This window comes from Oryctolagus cuniculus, chromosome X, assembly GCF_964237555.1.
Source record: "Oryctolagus cuniculus chromosome X, mOryCun1.1, whole genome shotgun sequence".
In the NCBI taxonomy this organism is placed as follows: domain Eukaryota; kingdom Metazoa; phylum Chordata; class Mammalia; order Lagomorpha; family Leporidae; genus Oryctolagus; species Oryctolagus cuniculus.
This window is the reverse complement of record NC_091453.1, coordinates 26,059,573-26,084,514: the sequence shown is the minus strand read 5'-3', so window position 1 is coordinate 26,084,514 and position 24,942 is coordinate 26,059,573. Positions and strand designations below refer to the sequence as shown.

The window sequence follows — 24,942 nt, the reverse complement described above, 5'->3', positions numbered from 1 at the left end:
CCCGGGCGCACCCGTGAGCGCCGAGCCGAGCGGTGACTAATCTGCGGCTCCGGGCCTCTTGGCGCGCAGCCCGGGCTCGCCTCCCGCCCCCTCGTCCCTCCTCCTCCCCGCCGCCTTTCCCGGCCCCGCCGCGCACGGCTCTGCCGGACGAATCGCGCGGGCCAGAGCCGCCGCCGCCGCGTTCCCGGGAGTGTGGGAAGCGGGTCGAGGCGGGCGGCTTGGGAGCCGTCTCCAGTCGGCCTCTTTCGACCCGGGCCCGAATGTGCATGTATTTCCTTCCCCGTAGGCACTTTGATCAGCGTTTCCTCCGAGCCGCCGAGGAGCCGAGGCGAACCGGGGCTTTTAACCCCCTGCGTGCCGGCCCCGGGCGTTGGGGGGGGGGGCGAGGGAAGAGTGCTGCAGGGAGACTGCTGGACACCGGGTGCAAGCAGTTTGGCTTGGCAAGCCGTGGCCAGGAGCCCGGCTGGATCCGAGGAGCTTGCCTAAGCGCCGCACGCTCTCCTGGGGAGAGCAGGCCGTGAGGTCCGAGGCGGCTCGTTAATGTTCAAGCCCGCCCAGGGGCCGCACGGTAACCCGACCAGCCTGGCGAGGCTAGGTGCGGGCTTGAAAGGCCAGGAGGGCGGAGGCTTCTGGAGGGGAGCGGGAGGCCCCAGCGGGGCCCGCCCTCACGCACCCTGTTCGCTGGCGCGTGCAGAGCTCCCAACCCGGGGTGGGGGCCTTGCGCTCGCTCAGCGGATGCGGCTCCGGTCGCCGAGCCCTCCCGCGGCCAAGCCCCGCCGGGGAGTTAATGATTGATTTACTGGCTCCGCGCGGCCGGCGCCCTCCCTGCTATTTGTCCAAGCCGAGGAGTTGCTGGCGAGAAGCTCCGAGGCCGAGAGAGCGGGGGTCGGCCTCCTGCGCTGCCGACAGGATGGAGCGGCCACTTGATTAGCTCCCACTGGGCGTCTCCAGCCGTGTCCAGGGCGAGCCTGCGGGAGGCCGGGCCCGAGCGAAGGGAGCATTGGGAAGCGCCACATGTAAATGGGTTGGCAGCTGGTGATTAGGCCTCCCGGTTTTATGAGTCATAATGGGCCGCCCGCCTGGCCCTCAACCTGCTCTCTGTGGACCCGGCGCGCTGGGGCCCAGGCGGTGGACCGTTCCCAGTCTCGCAGAAGGGGGATGCTTGGGGGGGGGGGGCTGGGCAGCCGAAGGCGTTGCGCAGGATTTCCTCTCATTTCTCGTAGAAGGCAACACAAACACCCTAAATCAAACCGCTCCGACAACCGAAGGCTCCACACAGACACATCAATAAGGATTTCGCCTCCCGCGTTCGAACGCACTGAAACACTTGTCCTATTTTTATGCAAATGACACCACACAAATAGATCTCGCAGGCCCGGGAGAGGGGTGGGAGGAGGAGGAGGGGCGCCGCCGCCCCAGCCAGGGGGCGGGGAGGGGGGAGGGGGCGCCAAGCCCGCACCCTGGGGCCCGCGCCGGCTCGGGCGCAGCGGGGCTGGCACTGGCCAGGCGGCCCGCCCCGCGCGCGGTGGCTCCCTGCCAGCGCCGCCAAGTCGGCCGCGTCCCCAGGCTGCCTGCAGAGGCGGATTAGGGAAGGAGCGAAGCGAGCCTGTGACTAATCGCGGGGCCTCGGACCGGAGCACCAAGGCCATGTGCGACTGACAGGATCGCCACTAGCAGAGGACACGGCGACGCCTCGCTTAATTGCAGGCTTAAAACATTGCCGCCTGAGCAGCTCTGGTGCAGAGAGCCACGGCGTGCGCATCGCATTGGGGAGCACGCCAGGGAAAGGGTGTCCTGCTCTCTCGCCCCAAGGAAGGCAGGTCTGGCCTCTCCAGGATCCGAAGACCTCACTCCGCAGGGTCGCCCTGCCCTGCGTGCCAATCCAGTGAGGCTGAACGGGTCGGTAGACCCGGTCTAGCCTCCAGGACCAGGTTTCCGACCCCCTCGCCGTGGAACCCACGTTTCCCCTTCTAGCCCTAGCTCCTATAAAGGAGGAGGCCGTGCAGTGGGACAACCTCTCAAAATAAAAACCACACACAGGCGAAACACTTTCTCTTCCCTCCCCTTCCTTCTCCACGGGCTGATACAAAGCCCCTGACGACCAAAGGGAAAAGACACCGCGAGTCAGGGCTGCAAAGGAGGGAGGTGACAGAGTGCCCAAAACTCAGGGCTCACACATGCACCCCAGGCTCCTCACCCCTGGCCACACGGTCCCCGTGACCCAGACCTCCTTCCTGGAGCGCTGAGGCCTCTCAGAGCGGAAAGGGGGAAGCGTCCCCTGGCTGGCTGGTGTGTGGGGGGTGGGGTGGGGGTGGGGAGGAAGGCGGGGTGGCGGGGAACCCAGCGAGAGAAGTTTCCACCACGCTCTGGTCTGCTGCTGCCAAAATCCCCGGGCCCCTCCCCGCCCGCACCGCCTTCCGTTGCTACCACAAGTTTGGTTTAACGAGAGCTCGGGACAAAAGCAAACGTTTTCTATAGACCCCGAAAACAAAGGGGAAAGAGACGCGCGGGGCCGCCGAGAAGCGGCAGCTAGTGTAATGGTGCCAGGCCGAAAGCAGAGCATTAGAACTGCAAAAGCCGCGCGGGCGGGAGGAAGTGCGAGGCGGGAGGCGGGAGGCGGGAGCGCGGGGAGGGCGGGCGGGGGAGGGGCGCTGCGCCATGTTTCCGTGTCACCCGCCGAGTCGCCGGCGCTGGGCTCGGCCGCCGGCTCCCGCCTGCCTTCGTAACAGCAGAAAGCGTGCGATTAGCAGCCAGACAGGCGGGGACTCCGGGCCCGCGGGGCCGCCGCACACGCCGCCCGCGGCCCGGGCCCGCGCCCCCCCGCCCGCCGGGTAATCATCCTCCTCGCTGCAGCGCTGTGTGCACTCTCATTAGAGCAGGGAGGCTTTGCTCTGCGCACTCGCTCGGCTCCCGCTGGCAAAACAACGCCTTCCCCGGCCGGGCCCTGGGCCAGGAGAGTCGCGGAGGGCGGGACGCGGGGGGAGGTGGGGTGAAGCAGGGCAAGCCGCTCAGGTCGGCTTCGCCGCCCGATCTCTTCGCGGCGCGGAGGAGATGGGGGGGGGGAGTCCGCCGCCCCTCCCCCACGCGGAGTGGCAAAGTCCCGAGCCGCGTACCAACCAGACCCCGGGTCCCTACTTGTGTGGGGGAAGGTGCTGGTGCCGCCATGACCTACTCCGGTCCCCCGCCGGAGGCTACAGTGAGGCCAAGGGGGGAGATGAGTGTGTCTGGGTAGGAGAGCGGGGGCGGACGCTTGGGAAGGCTCCCAAAACAGGTTTTGCCCCATCTGTCTTGCGAACGACCTCTGAAAGCCAGGAGCCGGATCCTCAGCGGTGGCGGCCCTTTTGACCCTCGAAAGGATACCCGGGCCCCCAGCAGGCTCTGTGGCTTCGGCTTGATCTCCCAGAGTAGGTGGGAGATGGGGGTGGCCGAGGCTCGGCTGCTCCAGGCCCTGAGCTTCAGAGGCTCATTTTCTCCTCCGCGATCTCGGCACACAACAGTAGGCAGCCTCTCCCAGCACCACGCGCCCAGCTGCAGGGCCCGGGAGCAGGTGCTCCTGCCCGGCCGGAGTGACGGCTCGGCGCCCCTCCCGTCCCAGCTGCGGGGATTGGGAGGAGGAGGAGGAGGGCGCGTGCTTGTGGCGGTAGCAGAGGGACGTCTCGCCGGACCGCGAGGAGGGTCCTCCCGGCTTAACTGGGGATACCCCCCGTGCGCGGACCGTCGCCTGCGCCAGAAGGGATCAGGCAGGGGTGACACGCGGCCAGCCTTCGTCTGGAACTGCCCTGGGGGCCAGCGGAGGCCGCTCGGGGCGGCGCGAGGGCTTCCGGTCCCCGTGACTGCAGCGGCGGCGGCCGGGCGGCCGGGAAGTTCCCGGGGCGGCCGCGAGGAGCACCCTCCCCTGGCTGCTGCCGCCGCCGCCGCCGCCGCCGCCGCCGCCGCCGCCGCTGCCGCCGCTGCCGCTCAGCTCTCGGAGCGGCGCCCTTGCAGCCTTTCCGCGTCTGGCAAAGCCGCTCTGGGTTAGCGCGGGGATGGGGGCTGCGGGGTGGTCCCGGCCCAGCCCCCAGGGGAGGGGGGCGGGGCCGGAGACCCCGCGGGAGCGGCCGCGCGCCTCCCTGCCCCCCCCCCCCTCCGCCGCCGCCGCTGATATGGCGGGCACGTGAAGCGCAGCTCGGCGCCCCGGCGCCAGCCAGGGAGCGGCCTGCCCCGCCGGCTCAGCTTACCCGCGGGCCCAGGAACGCGGAACCGAGCCCGGCCGGGCCCCGCGGAGCCCGCGCCCCCGCCCCCAGCTCGCTTGCGGCCCCGCACCCCCTCCCGGCCCGCGCCCGGCCTTGGGGCCGCGCCAGACGGCTCGCCCGAGGGGAACTCGGACTGACTAATGGGACGCGTGTGGGCCTTACGTGAGGCCCGCTGTCAGCTCGCTAGGCGCTAACGCCGCGGCCAGGCTTTTCGGGGAAGGGCGAGAGGAGGGGTTTCCCCGCCCGGCGGTTTCGGCTCCCCGGGGACAATCCGGCTGCGGCTGGCCCCAGGCTTTGGGTCTTGCAGCCTGGTCCGGAAGGGGCAGACTGCGTGCCCCGGGCGCCGAGATCCTGACCCGAGGCTGGCATTGAGGAGGTGGGAGCCCGTGAGCCAGAGGTGTTGCTGGGGTTCGGTCGGCTCCGCCTGGGGGCCCGCCTGGGTGTTTGTGATCTGGAACCAGCCGCTAGGCTGGGGGGGGGGTGGATTTGCAGGCCGCCCTGCGGGCCTGAAGTTCGATACCGAAACCTCTCTCAACAAATACAAAGTCTTCCGGAAATCCCCTCGTGAGACGCCTGTGCTTGAAAAAAAAAAAAAAAAGGATTTCTTAAACTCCCCGCGAGTCCGGTCCGGCTGGGAGTTGTCGCGTTTGGCACCGGTGATGCTTTTAACTCCCTTTACACAGAGGCCTTTAAAAATCTGCAGAGTTTCTTATTATCTCGCATTAACAAGCACCTCATGTTGACTTAGTTACACGACCCTCCCAAACAGAACTACCTGTTTAGTTTCAACACAAACATCGGCCAGTAAGGAAGAGTCGGGGAACGCGGGCCGCGAGCTTGGGTTGGATGCCGGATAAATCCTCATCACGCATCCCTGGTTTTATTCGGCCTAATTACACTGGTAATCCTGCCCCTCCACGAGAAAGCCTGAAACCCCGCAGTCGAGGTGCGACTTTTCCTGGGGAGCCCCACCAGTGGGGAGAGGGGGGTTGCTGGTTGGAGGGGAGGTGGGTTTTAAATGTCACTTCCAAATGAAAATGCTTTCCTTCAGCCTTTTTCTGTTTTGATGCCGCTTTCGAAAGGAGCATTTTTGCGAGATAAGAAGTGACCGATCAAAATCGCGCAGGGGAGGTTGTAAGCAGCCGCTTTGCCCCAGCTTAGTCTTATCTTATCTTTCACACTTGCATGGCGGAAAAAAAATTGGCTTATCTTTATCCCCACCCCCTTCTCGCCTTAATTGCTAAAAAACACTGGTGTGTTAAACGGGGAGGAAGGAGGTCTCTGGATTGTCAGTAGAAAGGGAAGCTCAAAAACGTGGGCCCCTGGGGGAAAGCGGGGTGGCAGGGCTTCTCCTGCCCCCTCCCCCCGTCCTGGGCACAGAGGATTGAATCTAGGGTAGAAGACCTCATGGCCACATTTTTTTTTTTAATAAAGAAGAAAAAATCTGGGGGTGGCTTCGGTTGTGTGGCTTCCCCAGACCTGGCTTTCTCAGCACTGCGTTTGCCAATCTCTTTCCTCTTCGTTTTCTCAAAAGCGGGCGATGGGTCTTGGGTTGAGGCCTCTCCTTCTGCCTTCATTCCCCCTCCTCTCTACACATTGCCCCTTTTGGGGAGGAGGGATGCGAGGCTGGGACGCAAAGCCTGCTGGAAATCATTAAAATATATGCGAGTGTCTGCAAACACACACTTTTAAATCATGGCGTTTCCCCTCCACGCTGGTATATTTAAACTCCAGAGCGAGCTGGATCTCCTCCCTCCCAGTCGTTTGTCTGTGTCACCGACAGGCCGCTAATGGCCGGGCTTCCAGGCGCAGTGCATTATGCATTAGCCTCCTCCCTCCGCCGCACACAGAAGGTTCTGTCAGGCCTCGCAACACAAACCACCCTGCGGCCCCCCACCCCCACCCCCAGCACTCGCGCCCGGGAGCTGCACCGCTGCTAACGCGCTGGAGACGCACGGATGGAGGGGGTGGGCACTGGGGGCGGAGGCAGAGCCGAGCGGCCCGGGAGGTGGAATGGGAGCGGGGGGGGGGGTGCCGCAGATTAAGCCGTTTGGAATCCCCCAGCCCTGCACGAGCCCCGAGCTTTGCCCCTGTCTGCGACCTTCCCGGAGCAATCACCCCGCTCCACTCACCTCTGTCACCGACTTTGTGGCCGGGGCGGGGGCGGAGGCCTGGGGGGGGGGGCCGCAGAGGTTATTTAGCGAGAGATCAGCGCCGCCTTTCCATCTGCTCCTCCGCACCTCCCTCCACGCCTCGGGCCAGGGGCTGGCAGAGCCTTCCCAAACCCTCCAGTCCCGCGGTGGCGCCCGCGAAGGGGTTGGGGTAGCGTGTCTCCAGTGGGGCCCCGCGGGAGTGGACGAGAGGCTGTACACATAAAGGCTGGGGCGGGTAGGCGGGCGCTCCCAGTCCGAGGGCGAGCAGTTGGTGGTTTCCCGCTCCTCTCCCTACGATTCCCACTCACTGCCCCCAGCCGGGCAAAATATGCGCAGGAGGCGCCCTGCTAAATAAGCAGCCGGGGCGGACGTGGCGTCTGGGTTTATCTGCAGGAGCATCCGGCCAGCGCGGCGGTTTCCAGGGCTCCTAAGCTGGGGCCAGGCCGAGAACAAGACGCGGCCTCCCAGAAGACTCCACTGATGCCCATTCGGTCAACACGCACCCTGCCAGCGGCTCCGCGGTTTGTGCGGCAGTCACCCACCCATGCGTGGGGTCCGGGAGCCCACACTACAGATGATGAGAAGGTTGCTATGAATCACCCTGGGCCTGCCCTTGGGATCTCCTGCAAATACTCAGTAACCTTCCAAAGGCTAGGCAGAAGGAAGAGCAGGCAGCTACCTCTCCAGGTCTCCAGCTCAGTGACATCCTTGGGACAAGGATGGGCCTTTAGTGGATCCCACCCTCACTGGGGTCTCAGAGGGAAAGCCAGGTGGCTAGGCTGGGCTCAGGGATCCAGCCAGTCTTTTTGTGAAAGTGTCATTGGGTAAGCCTAGAGTTCTTTTTGCAAAATGGCCAGAAGGCTCTAAGCCTGGGTGTTTGTGTGCTTTTAAAGACAGTCAATATTCAGAGCCGACCCCAGGTCAAGTATGTTATCTGTTTGTCGTCTGTGTCTGTGCTCAGCCTAGTGCCACCTGCCTGAGAATGACCTCGGAGAAAGGCCAGCAGAGGCCAGGATCCTACACCTGTGTCACACGGGAACCGCCTGCACAGCGTCTGGGGTGCAGGCTGCCCCAAAACTCTGAGCAAGGACCTCACCAAGGGATGCAAGGAGTTTCCCCAAAGCCTAGACGTAGCCGGAGGGTTGGAGGAGGCCCTGCCAGGTCTTGCACCCTCAGCCTACCCTGCAATAGGCAGCTAGGCTCCAGGCCTGCTCCCGGGGCCCAGTTCGCTTGCCCACTTCCAGAGCCAGGTCAGAATGTGCAGTGGGAGAACATGCAAGAACCTTTCATGGAGGTGGGAGCAGGCTGAGGAGAGGCAGCTCCCTCCGCTCAGCCCAGGCACCTCTCCTTTCGGCGCCTATTTATTTCTGCGCTGGCTGCGCTGCCGCCCCCCCCCCCCCTTGAGCTCCCTTGCTCTCTCAGCCTCCGCCTCCGCTTTCATTGAAATCCTCCCTTCGCTGAGTGCTGGGTATAGCGGCCTGACCCCCGGGTCAGCTCCCAAGGGGCTCTCGGGAGGGAGGGAGAAGGAGCAGGGGCCGGGCCTGGCCGCCAGCACACACAGTTGCAGGCCCCTGGCATTCCCAGCTCCCGGAGCCTCTTCCTTGAGTCCCAGGGCGGGACTACCCTGCCCACAGCTTTCTGCTTCTCTCCCGCAGCACAACCCCACGGAACCAGGCCAATAGGTGTAATCTCAGCCCCCTCCCCTTCGCTGTAGAGCATCTCAGGAAAATCCCACGTTTTAATTCCCAGTGAGTCACGAATCATCCCCCCCCCCTCCACAATGCCTCTTAGGACTCCCTTAATAAGATATTTTTTAAATCCCACGGAGTTGGAAAATGTATCCCTAGGAGATGGAGGAGAAACCTTTTAATCCCAGCAGCCCGCAGGAAGGCTCCCTAAAAAGGGGGGGGGTGTGGATGGTGCAAATTATGTCAAAGGTCAACGCACTGGCCTGTTTGTCTCCAGCATCAAATCCCCCCCCCCCCCGCGCAGCCCCCTTTCCCATTTACAGCACACCCCCACTCCCGCCTTCATTTTAACTCTCGGGATTTTTAAAGTTAGACAAATAGGCCTCTCTGTCAGCAGCCCCGGGAGGCCAGGAGACTCTGAAGGGCAGCAGGCCCCAGGCCCAGTTCCTGGATTTTCCAAAAGTTCTGGACAGTTACACGCCACTGGGAACTCCGGGAAAAGCCTATGCCTGGGAGTGGGGGGGTAGGGGGAGACTTGGGGAGACAAGAGAAGGTGGCGGCCGGGCACTGGGCCAGGGCCTCTGCGGTGCGGCCCAACCCAGCCGGAAGAGCCTGGCACAGCTTCTCACTCCCCCAGGCCAGCTCGCCCTGCCTGGCCTCCCTGCCTGGAACCACATTCAGAGACTCCCCCCCCCCCCCATCCCCAACTTCAGCCTTCCCGGTTATTTTAGACTTGTTTTGAATAAAAGGAGTTGCTTCAAAAAGAAATGTTGCTACAACACACAACCAGGGGCCTTTTCTCCAGCTGGGTCTGTAACTCGCATGCGTTCAGTCTAATAACTTTTAATGTCTGGCCCTAAAATGTCTTTATAAAAAATAGCTTTACAGCATAATAGTCCAGGTGTCTTTCTGCTTGTTACCGGAGATTAAAAAAATGTGTGGGCTAGCTTTCAGAGACATCCGCCCCCAGAAAGACCAGGAAGAAAAAAGGCACGCATTCCAGTCTGCAGCAGCAGGTTCTGCAAGGGGTCTCTCGCCCAGCTCGCCTGGGCACTGCTGGAGGGGGCACCGGCCCGCCTGTCTTTTGCATCAGTTGTTATAAGCAGCTCTGGAGCTTGAACACTTCATTCCGCTCGAAGTTTCGGGTTTCAAACGGTAGAGATGTTTCACTTCTGCTTTGAGAAGGGCTGTTTTTATAACTATGTGCTGAGAACTAAAACAGAATGAATAAAATCGCACCTAATACTACCAGTCCCACTCCGTAGTGAGTCTAATTTTTAAAAGGGAAAATATCTGCTAGCCAGAGCTGATTTTGGCCTTGACCTTGACTTAGTAATCAACTTGAGATGCTTTTGATTATTTTTGGCATGGGGACACTCCAGGATATTTTAAAACTTTCCGTGTGGATATACAAGCCACCCCCATTTCGGATTTATGTTCTCATCCAGCCTGCACCATCTTGTCCTTAGGCAGAAAGATACACCCCACCCCCTTCCTATCCTAGAAAGACCCTAGCGGGCAGCTGAATGCGGTCACCTTTGGCCGTGATGTCCAGGCCCGCAGTCTGGGTGCGGTTAGACCGGAACACCCCCTCCCCCACTCCCACCCTTTCCCGCCAGCTTCACAAACTGGGGCTTCTCGGCTCGCCCTTGAGGCTCCGCGCTCTGGGGAGGCCGGAACCTCTTTCTCCGCTTCCCCCTCCCGCCAGCCAGCCCCCGCCCTCCCCCCGCGCCCAGCGCCGCGCCGGGTGCGCTGGAGGAGCTCAATACGTGTCAATTGAATTGAACTGCTGCGGGCGCAGGCTGTACGCCGCCGCCGAGCACCGATCAGCACGACGTTACCGAGTGGAAATTTATGGGGCGAACGGTGTAAGCCAAAAGTTGCTCCTTGCCAAGGGAAATAAAACGCGGGAGATAATCTCCCGAGGCCTGGGTGAGGGGCCAAGGCAGACCCTCCAAGCATCTGAGGTGCAGACCCTGAAATGCGCGAGACCCCGGAGCGATTCAGGCGATCTTCGCTCCCCTGCCAGCACACACACAGACACACACACACACGCACCCCACCGCCTCCCGGTACCCCTCCAGGGCTACTCCCCCGCCCCCACCCCCGCCTGCAAGCGATTCCCACACAATTGAAACGTCCGGGGAACTCGGGCGCGGAGTTCGGGCGGAACGGCCACTGTTGCCCGGGGTAGTGTTTTCAGAGAGCTGATGACACCGAAACGGGCAAGAGCTCCTCCGCCAGGAAGGAGCGATCTGGAGTGGGAGTGGGCGCGGACGCACACCCGCTGGGCTCTGCTGGGGATCGGAGGGGGACGCGAGGCCAGGGGAGCGCAGCGCTGGTGGCGGAGAGGCGGCAGCCGCTGGCGTTTGACAGCTTGGGCTGAGCGGAGCGCGAGGCGCTTTATGGTAATTGCGGTCCTCCACTGGCCTTCTGGGTAGCAAGGGGAGTCTCGGCGTGCGGCTGGGAGAGCCGCCCCTGCCGCCCCCCGTACCCTCGGCTTCGTCGCTGCGGGCTGCCCTCGCCGCCGCCGCCGCCGCCCCAGTCGGTCTCCAGCTTGCCCAAGACGTGCGCCAGGACCGGGCGTGCGCAACCAACTCGGCCCGAGGCGAGAAGGGAAGGGCAGGGGGTGAGAGGGGCGCCACCCAAGTGGTCCCGGATTCGAACCTGGAGAGGCCAAAATGCGTCCGGCCGCGAATCGATGACGGCCGGGGAAACTCGGGCAAAGCTTTCCTGGGGAATCACCCCGTTCAAAATCCCACCGCGGAGGCGCCGCAGCCGAGGGTAAGCGGCGACTGGGGGAGCTCAAACTTGCGAGAGCTGGAGGCGGCGGCGGGCGGGCGGCTGTAGCCCGAGCGCTGTGCCTGCGGGGGAGGGGAGGCGGCTGCTGGGAGGGAGGGAGGGCGGGCGGGCGGAGGGAGGGGGAGGAGGAAGAGGAGGGAACGAGGGAGGGGGGACGCGTTGGGATCACGGCGTGCGGCGGCAGACGGAGCCCGGGCTCCCAGCGGCAAGGTGAGGCAGAGCTGCGCTCCTCGCTGAACGCGGGCAGAGCTCGGCGGCTGCGGGGAAGACGCGCCGGAGCCCCGACCGCGACCGAGAGCGGGAGCGAAGCGGGCGGCGGCGGAGGGGGAGCCCGCGAGCCGCCGGGCGGAGAGCCCAAGCCGCGCTGTCGCCGCGCAGGGACGACTTGGCCAACACACACACACACACACACCCAGCCCGAGCGGGCGCTCGCGGCGAACCGACAACATGGCGCTGGGGCTCCTGCCCGAGCGCGGGCGGCAGCGGCGGCGCGGGAGCTGCTGAGCCCGGCCGAGCCTAGTCCAGCTGCGGGAGCCCAAAGGATCGCGCGGGGCTGTCGCCACCTGCCCGGAGGCGCTGAGCCCGCCCCGCCCCGCCCCGCCCCCACCCGGCCCAGAGCCCACCCCTCGGCGGGGCCGACCCCGAGGGCAGCCGGCTGGCAGCAGACGGCGAGGGAGGCGAGCGAGCACGGTGCCGAGAGCGGGCTGCGGGCAGCCGGGGACGGCAAACTTTGCTGCTCGCCGCGCTTCCCCAGCCCGGCTCCTTCTCCGCTCGCTAACGTCGCTCCCCCCAGCCCCCCCTTCCCGCACACCTCTCCTCTACCCACCCAACCTCACCCCGCTCCTGCCCGCCTCGACTCCGCTTGGGGGAAAACTTCAAAGCGCCGGATCGCAGGCTCCCAGCCTACTCCTCGACCGGGGATTTCAGGTCAGTGTCCGGAACACTTCTCCCGGGGGAGGCCGCGGGCGGGCTGGCGTGCCGAGGGCTGCAATCGGCCCCCTCCCCCCGGGCCCCGCCCGCCGCGCTCCGCGCGACCGCGCTCCCGCGGACCACAGGCTGCAAACTTCCACTCCGCGAACTCACTGCTCTGCTCCCAGCCGGCCCCCCGGGGGGAGCCGGCAGCCCCCCCCACTGCGCCCACCTAAGCGGCCCCGCGTGGGCACCAGGGAGAGGAGGGCGCAGTGGGGGGGGCTGCCGGCTCCCCCCCGGGGGGGGCTGGGAGCAGAGCAGTGAGTTCGCGGAGTGGAAGTTTGCAGCCTGTGTGTGCGCGGGAGCGCGGTCGCCGCGGAGCGCCGGGAGTCGGGCGGAGCGGGGGGGGGGGCGGCTGGGCTGGAGGCTGGGAAGCTCGGCTCGGCGTTAGCTCGCGAGCAGGAAGGGGAGGGCGGCGGGTTCCCCTCTGCTTTCTTTTTCTACTCGGGAAAGAACTGTAAAAACCCCCAGCCGCTGCCGCTTGGTCTCGCCTCTCCAGGGGCCAGTCGTTCCTCCAAGTGGAACGACGGCGTGTGCGTGCGCTAGGCTGTGTGTGTGTGTGTGTGTGTGTGTGGCGGGCGCCTCGGGCCGAGCCGAGCTCGACCTGCTACCGCCGCCGCGCAACTCGGGAAGGGAGTCCCGGGTTTTTTCTTGGCTTGCCCCAAAGCGCGAATCACGTGGATTTAAAAAAAAAAATCTACTAGGAAATCGAGCCGAGCGAGGGGTTCCGATTCGGCCCGTCCGCCCGCCAGCCAGGTCAGACGCTTTGTTTTGTAAATGTTCTCTTTAGATTGCAGTCCGCTGCTCCCCCCACTCCGCCCACCTCTGCTCCCCCCCCCCGCTCCCCCACGGTGGGGGGAAGGGGAGGTTTTAAGTTAGGAGCCCCTGGGGTGGGTGTAGAATGTGGTTGGGCGGGGGCGGAGGGGCCCGGGGCCTGGGCGCTCCGCTGGGCTGTAGGGAGTGTGGTGGGAAGCCCTGATGGGCGTGTGAAAGTCTGAGGCCGGAGGAAGTTGGTCCCACTTGAAGGGCGTGCGGCGCGGAGGCTCAGGGCGAAGAGGAACTTGCGCACCGGGGCGCGATCCTCGGCCGAAGAGGGGAGGGCGAGGCGCTGGCGCGCCGCGGGGCCCGCGCTCGGAGCGGGCGGGAGGCTGCGCTGCAGAGCCTTCGCCAACTCGGGGGCTCCGGGCGGCGGCGGCGACGGCGGGGAGTGCCTGCTGTTTACGAAGCGAGGCTTTGCGGCGCCGTGCGCGGAGTAGGGCAGCTCGAGGCACGCGTGGTCCCGGCGGACCTCCCGACGCTCGCACGCTCGAGGGGACACGTACCCGCGCGCCCCGGAGACCGCAGAGACTGGCCGCATGTAGGCCGAGGCCGGGCGAGGCTTAATTTGCTGTTAATGAATCTTTTCCAGAAAGTCCGCGATCTCCAGCTAGAGGCTGTGAGTGCCCGCGCGCGAGGGCGCGCGCCGCCGGCGTCTGGAGGGTGGGGGTTGGGGGAATGAAAGAGCGAAGAAGGAAGGAGGAGGGTTATGTGTATTGAAAAACAAACCTTAAAAAGAAACCAGCGCGCTTCAAATAGGTATTCGCACAGCCTCGCTGCGTCTAGAGAGCCCAGGGTTTTAGCTCTGTGTGTCTGTGTGTCTTTTTTTCCCTTTTTCTTGCCGAGAGCAGGCTAGGGGAGGGGTGCTGGCATTTGGTTCCCGAGGTAGCCTTTGGGAGGGAAAGCCTTAAAATGGCCTGGGAGTCACAACGAGGAGGAAACGGCCCACCCGAGAAGGCGCTGGGTGGTGAGCGCAGACAGACTTGGGTATTTCTGGCCATCTGACACTTCCTGTGGCACTGGAAACGGACACCGCGGGCCGAAATCAATCCTTACGAGGTGTTGGATTCGGTTTTGCCAACAGAACTGCTTGGGTGGAAGGCATTTTCATTGCCAGCCTCGGAGACGGTTGTCCGCCCGCCGGCACACTTGGGAGATAGGCTCGCTCGCCGGCCCTTCCCACTCTGCCTCCCGACCTGTTATCTGGCCTGGCTTTGCCGTGTTGGTTCTCGTGTTTGTACCACCGCGTAAGGGAAGCGCTGAAGGCGATGATTAATATGCCGTCCAGGTTGAATCCGGGGCTGGCCTGCGGTGTACGGGTGAACACCGCCACGCACGCGAATTGCCTGGGGTAGTGAGGGGGAGCGCGCCGGGTTCGGGCGCCAGGCGCTCGGCCGGCAGGTCGGGGCTGGGGCTCGGCCGGCCCCAGCGCTGTCCTTTGAGACGCTGTCACCAGTAGGTGACTGAGAGTTAATTAGGAAGTGTTCTCCGGATCAATGGGCCGCACAGCTCATTAGCGATTCTCTCCAGCCCTTTGCAGGGCCGGCCTGGCCTCCGCCTCCCACACAGGCCGGGGCCCCGAGGTCCCGGCTGCGGAGAGCGCCGCTGGGAAGTGGGGAGGGGCGGGCAGCGAGGGACAGCGGGGAGGCGAGTGTAACTTCGCGGGGCGGCGCGTTGCGTGCGGCGCCGCGAGGCCCGCGCAGCCCGCTCTTTCTTCCTGCTCGCGGTCGCCTCCACTGTGTCTTTAACTCGCTCCCGCTCGCGTCGCTGCCTGGCTGCTCCTCCCCGCCTCCCTCGCCTATCTCTTGTTCTCTAAGCACGACGCCTGTGCTCCCCGCCCAGTTTGGGATTAGACAAGATAAAAATAGGACTGCCCAGCGCGCAGAGCTGTGACTGTGTCCCGGCAGCGGGGCTGGTGCGAGCGCTGGGGGCCGGGGCCGGGGCGGACCCGTGGTGCGCTCCGGGCGGCCAGCTCCTGTAGGCCCCCGCCCCCACCCCGCAGGCGCCGTCACGCTCCTGAGGCTCCGTCCGCCGTGAACCGTGCGGGCCGGGGGACCTAGGCAGGGTCTCCGCGCTCTCGCGGGTGTTGTTGGTGTACCGGTGATAGATCGGTCTAGACAGGCATGCAGGCTCCCTCCCGGCTGAAGGACGGGCGGGGGTGGGGGGCGCAGAGACGGCTGCAGACTCCCGCGAGCAGCGAGTCAGCGAGCTAGCCTGCGGGCCCAGCGAGCAGGAGAGTGAGGGCTGCGGGGGTTTCTCTTAACCCTTTCCTGGCCGTTGGGCTAGAGTGATGGGGGCAGAGGAGCTCCGAGTCTGGCAGGAATTCCTGGAGGCCGGTAGCCTGAGGGAGGAGGGGGCAGTCGTCTAGGCTCTGGGGTTTCCTTTCTCTTCTGTGTGTGCCTGGTCACATCCTGGTGCATCGGGCTCGATTCTTCGACAAACCAAACGCAGCTGCTGGCTAGATGGCTGGTCTGCTTGGACTGGCTACTTCTCCGTGGAGGAGCTGTGGGCACACAAGAGGGGCACCCTCACTTTAGGAACTCGGTTTGGCAGACGCAGCTGTACACCTCAGAATTCTTGTGGTCGGTCTTTGCAGTCGGGGAAGGGTCTGCCCAGAGCTGGGGTCCCGTGGGGGCCTGACTGGGACTGTCGCAGATGCCGGGGCCGAGTCTGCGATGGCCGCCAGCTCAGTGTGTACAGGTATGCACTGGAGAGAGAGCCAAGCAGTCCTAGAGTTGTCTGTAAATACACATACTTGTAACCATGAACTTGTGGGGAGTTACACATGTCAGGGAGCCTGCCTCCAAACAGGAGTTGTTCTCCGATGTGTGGATGTGTCGTGAGATCCATCATTTGTATACACATAGTGGGGGCTAATATTGAATTGACCTAAAAAAAATGAATACCAGTCTGCAGACATTTGTCTAGCTCTTTCAAGAACTGGAATTGGTGAGTGGGTTACTCTGTACAAAAGCTCATTACTGACATTCCACTGCCCTCGGGTCCCCCACGGCCTCCTCCCCTTTTTAAGGGCTTGTGGAAGAAGGGACTCTGATTGCAACTGCAGATGCATAGTGGTCTGTCTTGGATTGAGCCCCCCATTCCAGGCAACCAAGAAGAATGTAATGGTAGGGAGGTGGCCGTGTGAGCCAGGAATGCTCAGATTAAGATGTGCGCCTGAATGACATGTGCTGAGACAAATCAAGACACTTGGGCTCTGGTGCCCACTTGGAGTGCGCGATCCCTAAGCGATGAAGAAGTGACCGAGCGGTGTAGACACGGGTTATGCAAATACAGCGAGGTGTAGCAATAGGCTAAGCAAGGGGTGGGGGGGAATCCCATACTTTGTGGAGCTGCAAACTGGGGCAGAATTTCTGTAAGTGCGTTCCAGAGACAAAAGCCCATTTAAAGGTGTGAAGAGGGTCACTTGGCAACACAAAAAGCCCTCATATGCATACATCCGTGCTTAGGTACACAGGCTGAATGACAAAAACTCCTAGCAGGCTAATGAAGGCTCTTGGCACGGCGGGAGACGGAGGTGGCTGCGGAAGTGTGGCTCCCCCCAGCACCCCAGTGCCGTCCCATGCTCACTTACCACGGGCTGGACCTCTGGCCTCAAGGAACGGGAGGGAGGGGCAAAGCCACCTACCTAGCTAGGGTCACCTGGCTGCGAGGCTGGGGTAGGGAAATGTCTGCTGAGCAGGTAGGAGGATTCCTGGAGAGGTTTTGAGTTCTTGACCTGCAGAGCGGGTTTTGGTGGTGTGGAGGAGTAGCTTTCTATTTTGGGACGGGGAGGAAGGAGTGCAGACCCCAGAAGGGGTCCCGTTTGCTGGTCTGGCGGGGCCTAGCGGGCTGCGGAAGACAGAACTAAAAGAAGTATGGACTCTGGGAGGAATAAGGGGAGGGAGGGAGGCAGGCTTTCATTTGGATGTGTTTTCATGTTTTTTTTCTTTTCTTTTTTTTTTTTCTGGAGGACACCGTGCCGGGGCCCGGGGCCGGGGGCCAGGGCCCAGGACGGCTTCCCTAGGGTGGATTAGCAGGCTCCTGGGCGACCCCTGACGCGCACGTAAACTCCAGCTAGGGTTTGGTTTGCCCGCGGCGTCGATTTGCCGCGGTCCCTCTTTGTTTAAGCCCAGCCGGGAATTCCAGCTTTTATTGGGAAGACCGCACTTGGGTGGAGCCCGCGCCGGGCCGGGCGGGGCAGGGCTGGGCCGTAGGCCGGGCGGGAGGCTCGCAGGCTCGCAAGGCCGCAGGGCCGGCCCAACCCCAGGACGGTCCTCGGGAGCGCCCGGCAGCCCTGGCGAGGCCACCGTGGTGTGGTTTCCTCGAGGGCGCTGGGCCCAGCCGGCCCAGCGAGGCGCGGCAGGGCGGAGGGCAGCAGGAGTCCTCGTCGGCCGCCGCGCCCCACCCCTCCCCCGCTCGCCCGAGGCCTAAAAGAGCGAAGAAAGGCTTTTGTTAGGTCCCGGGGTCACACCCGTGCCCTGGGGGCCGCCGAGGAGCGGGAGAGAAGCGCCCTCGGCGAGGGGAGGACCTTCTTCCTTGCATCGGATGGGGCCTGGGTCTTTGCCAGCGTTTATGGCCGACGGCATTCCGCCTGTTTGCCGAGCCGGCCGTGCTGCTGAGGCCTAGGTGGCAGAGGCGGGAGGGGGCAGCCGCCGGGACTGGCGGAAGGGGCCTCCGTCCGCCCGTCTCCGTGGTCGCCGCGCCGCGTCCATCGCGAACACTTGGCCAGAGTGTCCACCAGTCTCCGCCCTGCCCGACGGCTTTGCGTGGTTACCCTCAAACGTGTTTTCACGAAGGGAGAGCTTTTTGTTGCGTCGGAGTTCATTAACGGGGCTTTTCTGCGATGTTTGCTAGGTCACTTCCCTGGGTCTCAGAAACGGGGGTTGTTTTACAGAGCCGTGTCTCCTTGGCTAGTACCCACGGACCCGGCTCCCCACGATTAGACAAGCGGGGAAGTCCGCTAGGAGAAGATCCTGACAGCATAAAATATAATTTGTGATCTAAAAGACAGTTTCCAGTATAATCTCATTATGCACCACAGACTCCCGGTGTTATTTTGTGGAAGGCGGACAATGATCAATTTACATTGACCCGGGGCTGGGCGAGCTTTTAGATGGTAATTGCCATATTGATTTGCATGCAAAAAGGAGACCTGCTAAAATTAAAGACCGGAAGCTAAATTAAACTAAATTTATTGTCTAGGTGCAAAGCAGGGGAACGGTTGGGGGAGGGGCAGTGAGTCAGGTCACGGTGCCAGGGGCAGAGCAGGTGAGAGACCCGAGAGCTTCGTGAGGTCACAACTTGGGGAGCGATCTTTGCTCTTGTGATTTCGCAGTGTGCCGAAGGTGACAGGTTTAGGGGGAAAAGTTATATATATATAAAAAAAGAACCCACTTACTGCATTGAAGGCACCGGGGTCTTAAAGGTGCTTGATAGTGAATGCGAAGGGGAGGGGAGGGTTATAGGGTTATAGGGGTCTTCCTGCACCATATCCGGCACCCCCCATTTCTATTGTTCTGTCTGGGCACTCGGAATCATGCCAGGGACAACGAAACCTCTTGTATGTGAAGAGTTAAAAAAAAAAAAAAAGAAAAGAAAGCAACCCTTTCCCCTTCCCGCCTTGCTCGCTCGCTCTCGCCCCCCCCCCCAACCACCCCTCCCGAAGCCTTGGGCCGTCCCGAGCGCGCGCCAAAGGTTCGAGCTCATTGTACGCGTTCGGCAGTCAGGCCCCGACCGACCGTTACAGTTGGGGCTGCGGGAGTGTTCCTCTCCGGACGTGACGGCCCCAGGCTCTGCTGGACGGCGAGCGTTTCGGGATGCCGCCCAATCCAGGTGGCCCAAGTTGGCGGGGGAGGGGGGGGGGAGAGGCGGGGGAAGGCGTCTGCTCCCGCCGCAGTCTAGCGGTGCCCGGCGTGGGGGTGGGGGTGGGGGGCGTCTCCCCCAGAGGGGTTGCTAAGTCCGCCCGGAGCTGGCGCTGGCGCTGGGGCGGGTGGGGGTGGGGGTGGGGGAGTAGAGCTGGAAAACTCTGGCCGCTCGCGGAGGCCGGAAAGTTTAAAAAGAAAGCAAGCCACTTGCGGAGGGCTGGCCCGGAGCCAGGGCCGGCCGGGCCGCGGGGGCGTGCTCGGCTGGCGAACCGGGTGAGCGGCCGGCGCCGCCGGCGTCCCTCGATCCCTCCTTGCCTGCCCGGTAGCGTCTCGAAGCCATTTCTTCGCACGTCCGGACGATGTGCCGGGGAGGAGTGGGGGGGAAGCAACCGGTTCAGGGACGTTAGAGTGTCCGGTGCCCGTCCTCAGCGAGCCCAGCTGCAGGGCGTCCTTGGCACTGGAGCCTGGCCCAGAGTGTATGCGTGGTGTCCCTAGAGCATCTCAAAGCCCGGGGCAGACCTGGAAATGGTGCCTAGGGTGCAGAGGGGATGTTGGGCACTGAGGTTTGGCGCCGCGAGCTTGTGGGAGGAAAGGCTGGGGGGGGGAGAGGAAGATACCCATCCCCCAACTCGCCTGCGGCTTGGCTCCCTGGGGCGGGGCGGGGGAGGCTTGACACTCGCATAGTGGAGGGGGGACTGGGCATCTTGCAAATGATTTCCCTCTGAATTCTCTTTCCCACCTCACTTTGGTCTCTGGGGTTTTCCGTTTGAACTCTAGGAGCTCCTTCCAAAGGGCTTTTGGTCTATCTAGATAATTTGATTTATTGCTTTATGTGGCAAAACTAGGGTGGCAAGCCCAGTCCCTGGTGCCAGGAGTCAGCGCTTTCCCTGCAGGGCTGAGAGCAGCACAGCCACCTACCCTACCCGTCCTGCCCTGCGCAAAGTGCAGCCTTGGGGGGGGGGGGGGCATTGGCCTCACTCAGATCAGGATGTGTCCCAGAGGAGAGACTTGTAGGCTGTAGGGGAGATTGGGAAAGATTCTCAAGGTACCAAGAGATTCTTGGATGTAGGAGGAGCCGGGTTGAAGCCTCACTGTGGACTGTGGACTGGGATAGGATGGGTGCCAAACATTACCCCTATATTTGGGGGTGCCCGAAGCCTAAGAGAGCTTTCGGCAGCTTCCTGGAGGAGATGGCCTGTGAAAATCCGAATTTCCAATGGCACAATTAGCCCAATGATTGGCTCCTCTCCGCAACTCCAGGACTGAGTTTGACCGTGGCCCATTTTTACTAGCTGTGTGACCTTGGGGGCAAGTTATTTATGGCCTCCGAGCCTCAGTAAGTTTCTTCATTTGTAAGACTGGGAATAATTATCCACCTTTAGGATCAAAGAAGAATACTTGGCACATAGTAGGCCCCGAGGATTAATAATTACTTTGAATGGCTGCTCATGTTGCTGTGGGCTGCTCCTCCATCTTTGCTGCTCCTGGTACTTTCTGGGGACTCCCCCCCTCACCCAGACCTCCCAGTGTCCTGGGACCCAGGGCACAGAAGAGAGTTTCCCTCTGAGGGTTTTGCTCCGGGTAGCCCCGTGGGTTCCTCCTTCCCTTTGTTACAGTTCCTGCCCTTTAAAAGATTCCATATGAAAGGACCTGCTACGGGATCTTGATATGGCTAGGGATGGATTCCAGAACCAGTATCTAGGCGCTGCTGGGCAAGTCTGCCCCTCATTATTCGGGGAGGGTGGCGGGAAGAGCAGCAGCTAGAGGGGAGAGACCTGGTTGGAGGTGGTGAGGGGTGGCCGGCTCAGAGGCCAGAGGTGCTGTGGTTTGCTAGATAGGGATTAATTCCGGATGTTTGGAGGGGACCCAGTGTGGTTTCCAGTGAAGTCTGCCAGGGATTGCTTCTTTTATATCGATATGTATTTTTTTTTTAGAAAAAAAAATTACTAGCATGAGAAGAAAACCAGACCTGTATGGATCCAGGCCGGTAGTAAGGTACTGTGACCAGGTTTCCTGCCGGACTCCCAGAGGGGAAGTCAGCCTTTGATTGAAGCTACACTTGGTTCCTGACTCTCAGGGGATGCCTGCTCTGAAACAGGCGTTCCCCCCCACCACCACCTTTTTCCCTTCTTTCCCTAAAAGCCTTTGTGCTTGCCAGAGCTTCAGTAGGCATGAAGCCTTGGTCCTTGTCGAAAGAATGCTCAGAGCCTATGCTGACATTGTTTTTGCGGACAGCGGGTTTTCTCAGGCCAGGAGCCTCCCCCCCCCCCTCCATTTTAGCTCAGTATTTTTTGAGGAGGTGTATGGACAGGGCGCACTTACCTGCGAGCTGATTGCCAGTGTGCACAGCAGCCTGGCCTGGCCTGGAATCCCCAGACGCCTTCACCTTTGCCCTGCGGGGGCCCTCCAGGGCGGGGTGGGGAGTGGAGGGGGTGAAGGTGGTGGTGGGGGGGCGAGCCTGTTTGTTTTTGGCTGGGGATGGAGTTGGACAAGTCTGAGAGAGTGTGTTCCAGCCTTGGGTCTGACTTAAAACTTGGTCGAACTGGAGAAACTCCTAGGCGTTTCATAGTTGGGTACAAATGCAAACTTGAAATAGCTCGAGGCCTACGTCAGTGAGGAAAGAATAAATGAAGTACAGAAATGTCCAAAGCATGTAAATCCTGGAGTTGTCGCCCTCCCATAAACACACGGCAAGTGCCAAGGCATTTGCAGTCAAAACACCCATGCACCCAGAGCCTCCGTCCTTTGTGCTTGTGGTTTTATTAACAGCATTTCACAAGCACAGTCTGTCTGCTTTGCACTAGGGCTGGGGGGCGGGGGAGGCACTCAGATGGGTCAGGAGAAGTGGCGGGGTGGGGTGGATTTCTGCTGGGCCAAGAGAAGAGCACAGTAGCACTTGGGAGGAAGAGGCCCCTGTCCCATCCTAGGAGGCAAGTGGTGTGGCTGGCGGATGCCTGCTCTCCCGCGTCCATTCCAGCAGGTGAATCAGGGCATTCCGGGATGCCCTGCCCAGTGGCTGTTGGTGATTTTCAGAGGAAGTATTTGTCGGCTATGGTGATCGTGTATCCTGGTGGAAAGTTTATAACGAAAAGTAATGCCTTTCTTAAGTCATAAAATGAGCCTTGTATGATTATTTAATTAAAATCTATTTAAGGACCGATTAGGCGTGTAATTTGCGCTAATAATGACGATTATGGAAATGTTCAACTTAACCAAAAATCATAAAGGAGACGTTTTGATCACTGGGGCGACCAGGAAGTATTCAGTGAGTTGGGCAATTTCTGAAAGACCAGAGGCGTTGTGCTGCGGGCTGCCTCCCTGTGACATGGCAGGAGGGAGAGCCATGCGCCTCCCCGTCCCAGGCCCAGCCTGGCCAGCATGGGCCAGCCCCCACTGCTAAGCGTGCAAGCCCACCCCGGGAGCCCGAAGCACCTTCCTTCCCTCCCACGGCCCGCTTCCCCGAGCTACCAGGAGGAGCAGACGGGGAGAGGGCCTGATGAACCACGCAGACATTTCTGCGAAATGGCGGTGCTCTCTTGCAACAACACTGACAACCCGCATGCTTCCTTGGCTAGCCTTGGCTGGAGCCTGGAGGGGTGGGGGTGGGGGGGTGCCGGGGGTCCCTTGTTCCGGAGAAACCTGCCAGCTGCTGGGCTTGGTGCGAAGGCAGCGAAGGCAGACACAATGCTGCTGTTGTTGGTTTGATCTCTAACTGTGGATTGTTAGTCTGGCTTTAACTATGTGGTAAGGGGGGAATGTGAAGGCTGTTTACAGCGAGTGCAAATAATGTGACAGCTGTTGGCGCGCGAGCAGCGCTGCGCCTCCTCAGCGCTTACACAAAGCGCGCACTATGCAAGCCCGCCGAGGAGCTGCAGAGGGGGCCGGCGCTTGCTGGCCAGCGCTTCCTCCCGCAGCCCGCCCCCAGCACACACCTTCGTGACTTCCCCGGACTGGGGCGCCAGCTCGGGCCGCTTTTCTCTGTTGTGGTTTTTAAGGAACTTGCCAGGCAGAGGTAGCCGAATAAGGCCCGCGAGGGCGCGAGTGGCACCAGCTGCCCGAGTTTGGCCACAGATCTGGGGACCTGGGTCCTGAGCTGGCTTATGGCTGGGTTTTTTAAATATGGGGGCTGGGGTGGGGTGGGCAAAGGGAATAACTTTGAGCCCCAAGCAGGCTAAGGCTGGTCCCTGAAGGCTAAGGCTCACTTGGAAATCCACAGAGGCGCTGAATGAAGGCCCTGGTCACTCAGACACCTTCCCAGACACGAACATGCAAGTGTGTAGCTGCAGGGGCCCCAGGGAGAGGAGGGTGCAGCCCTGCGGCGTCAACTAGATGCCCACAGCCACAGGCCTTCTCAGAGCTCCTGGTACCCTGCCAGGCCCCACAGGGAGGTGCCAGGGTAGGAGGCAGATAGCGTCCTGCAAATGCCTGCCCAGGAACCTGGGACCTGACCTGGGGCTGATGGGGGGGAGGTAAGCTGGGTGTGAAAACTCTGCCAGCTCCCCCACCCCCTACCCGGCCAGGAATTCCCAGGTTGAAACCCTGCAGGCCTGGCCACTTGGTCCACCCTGGGGTTTGAAGGCTCGTTCAATGCTGACTTCATTGTACGTGTGACATTGTTCGGCTGTGACTTGGGCCCCTGGGTGCACGGCCCACAGGATATCTGCAAATGTTTCTCTGGACTTCTACTTTGAGTTGGGTTCCGTATGGGGGAGCCGGGAGATGCTTCTGGAGTGATACATGAACTTCGGTGCCAGTTCTATAAATTGGTCTCTTTTTATGACGTGTGCCATTTTCTGTAGGAATGTTGCTTGCAAAACGAGTTTCGCCTTGGAGGAAAGGCGGAAAGATAAACAAGCCCGCAACGCCAAAACACTGGCAGTCTTTCCCTCCTTCCAGCTCTCTTAAAGCAGCCGGGCCGTATTTCCAGGATTAGACTCGTGCTTGTGAGGAGGGACTTGGGTTGGCTTTTTTTTTCCCCCAAGCAAATGCAAATTAGAGAAAAATAATTTTCTTTCAACGATATGCAATGTATTAGTCACTTGTTATCGTGCTCCGAGGCAGGCCTCATTTGCGCGTCTGCCAGCTCGCGCTCACATCTGCTCGGCGCTGTTCGGGGCATTTTAACCTTGGCGGTGTCGTGTCTGGTCCCACGGATCAAGGAGGAGTAATTAAGCTCTGAACAGCTACAAAAATTCAGGGGCCCCCACCTAGCCCGCAGTTGCCCCACGGCTCGGCTTTGTTTTCGCTTCCTGGGATTTCTATTGTTCCTTGTAGAGAAGGTGCAGTAGGCACTCCCTTCCACTCACCCTCAACCTCAGCTTTGCTGAAACTCTCTCCTAGGAACTCATGCCTAGGTTCCGCACAGTCGGGGTGGGGGGACTCATGTGGCTCTTGGGACCCCTGCATTTTGTACATCTTTTGTGCACTAAAAGTTCTTTTGTGGTTCCTGGGTATACTAATGCTAGCTGTTGTTAGCCTTATGGTAGAGGTTGCTGGCTTCTGTTGAGAGGGGACATTAAAATGCGTTTTATTCCTGCAAAGCCCTGGCGGAGCTGGAAGTGCAGACACGGGTTTTTAGAGGTGTGGTGTAGACCGTTTCTTCTACATTTGCTACTGGGTTGTGTAGACTCCAAACAGGGCCCCAGAGCCGCCGGGATTATAGAGGGCAGGGCCTGTGTTGTTGGGGGGTGGGGAGGAGAGGAGAGTAATAGGTTTTTGCTACTGGGTGGCCTCCTGTTTCGGGACACCTGTTTACAAATCCACCCCCTCTAGAATGCGCACGTGGTTCCCTGATTTCTGGTGTGGCATAACCACTGGGGGAAAGTGAAAGGAACAAAAAGCCAACGCCATGGCCTGAATAGGCCGGCACACCTGACCCTGGGGGAGGGGGAGGGTGTGTGTGTGCACGCGCGCGCGTCCACGCGAGGCAGCTACCCTCGGTTGATTCCTGCTGCTGCGCCCCCTCTGTGGAACCTCCGGGGCCACGCTCCTCCCCCATTCCGTTTGGCTCACATCCTTCCAGGGGAAGCGTGCAGACGAGCAACGCGCCTTTCTGATCCCAAGGGATCCCTGAGTGACAGCAGGGAGTGGGGGGGCTGCAGCGCCGATGCGCGGTGGGTTCGCGGGCATTTCCCGGGAGGTCTCTGGTTCTCCTGGTGCCTCCCCGCCCCCACCCAAAGTTTCTGCTTGTCGGAGTGTGGCAGGACAGAAGGTTCCGCGCTAGCTCCGGAAGGGGGACCACCGAGCCGCGCGCTGGGTCGCAGGGTCCGAGGGGTTAACTAGGGTCGGGGACTGGGGAGGTGGGGAGGACTGCTGGAGTTCCTGGAAGGCTGGCGGGGGCGCGTCGCGAGGGCGTGGGTGTGCGCCGCGGCGCGCCCCGCGCAGCGTCCTTGGCGGAGGAGCCGCACGAGTGTGT

The 24,942-nt window shown here is 61.8% G+C and overlaps 1 protein-coding gene across 14 annotated transcripts in view; it reads left to right on the top strand.

The window, feature by feature from the left end:
• BCOR (BCL6 corepressor) overlaps nt 1-24,942 on the top strand; it is a 113,053-nt gene that overhangs the window by 58,401 nt on the left and 29,710 nt on the right. For 8 of the 14 annotated variants that reach the window (XM_051827019.2, XM_051827013.2, XM_051827021.2 and 5 more), the window contains exon 1: nt 11,610-11,802. The exons of 2 other annotated variants lie outside the window; for them this stretch is intronic. The gene's annotated coding sequence lies outside the window, so the exon portion shown is untranslated. Of the gene's footprint in view, nt 1-10,742; nt 10,858-11,609; nt 11,803-18,362; nt 18,496-20,461; nt 20,523-24,942 lie in introns of those variants that run through there. 4 more of the 14 variants (XM_051827014.2, XM_017349833.3, XM_051827017.2 and 1 more) reach the window with 4 other exon arrangements.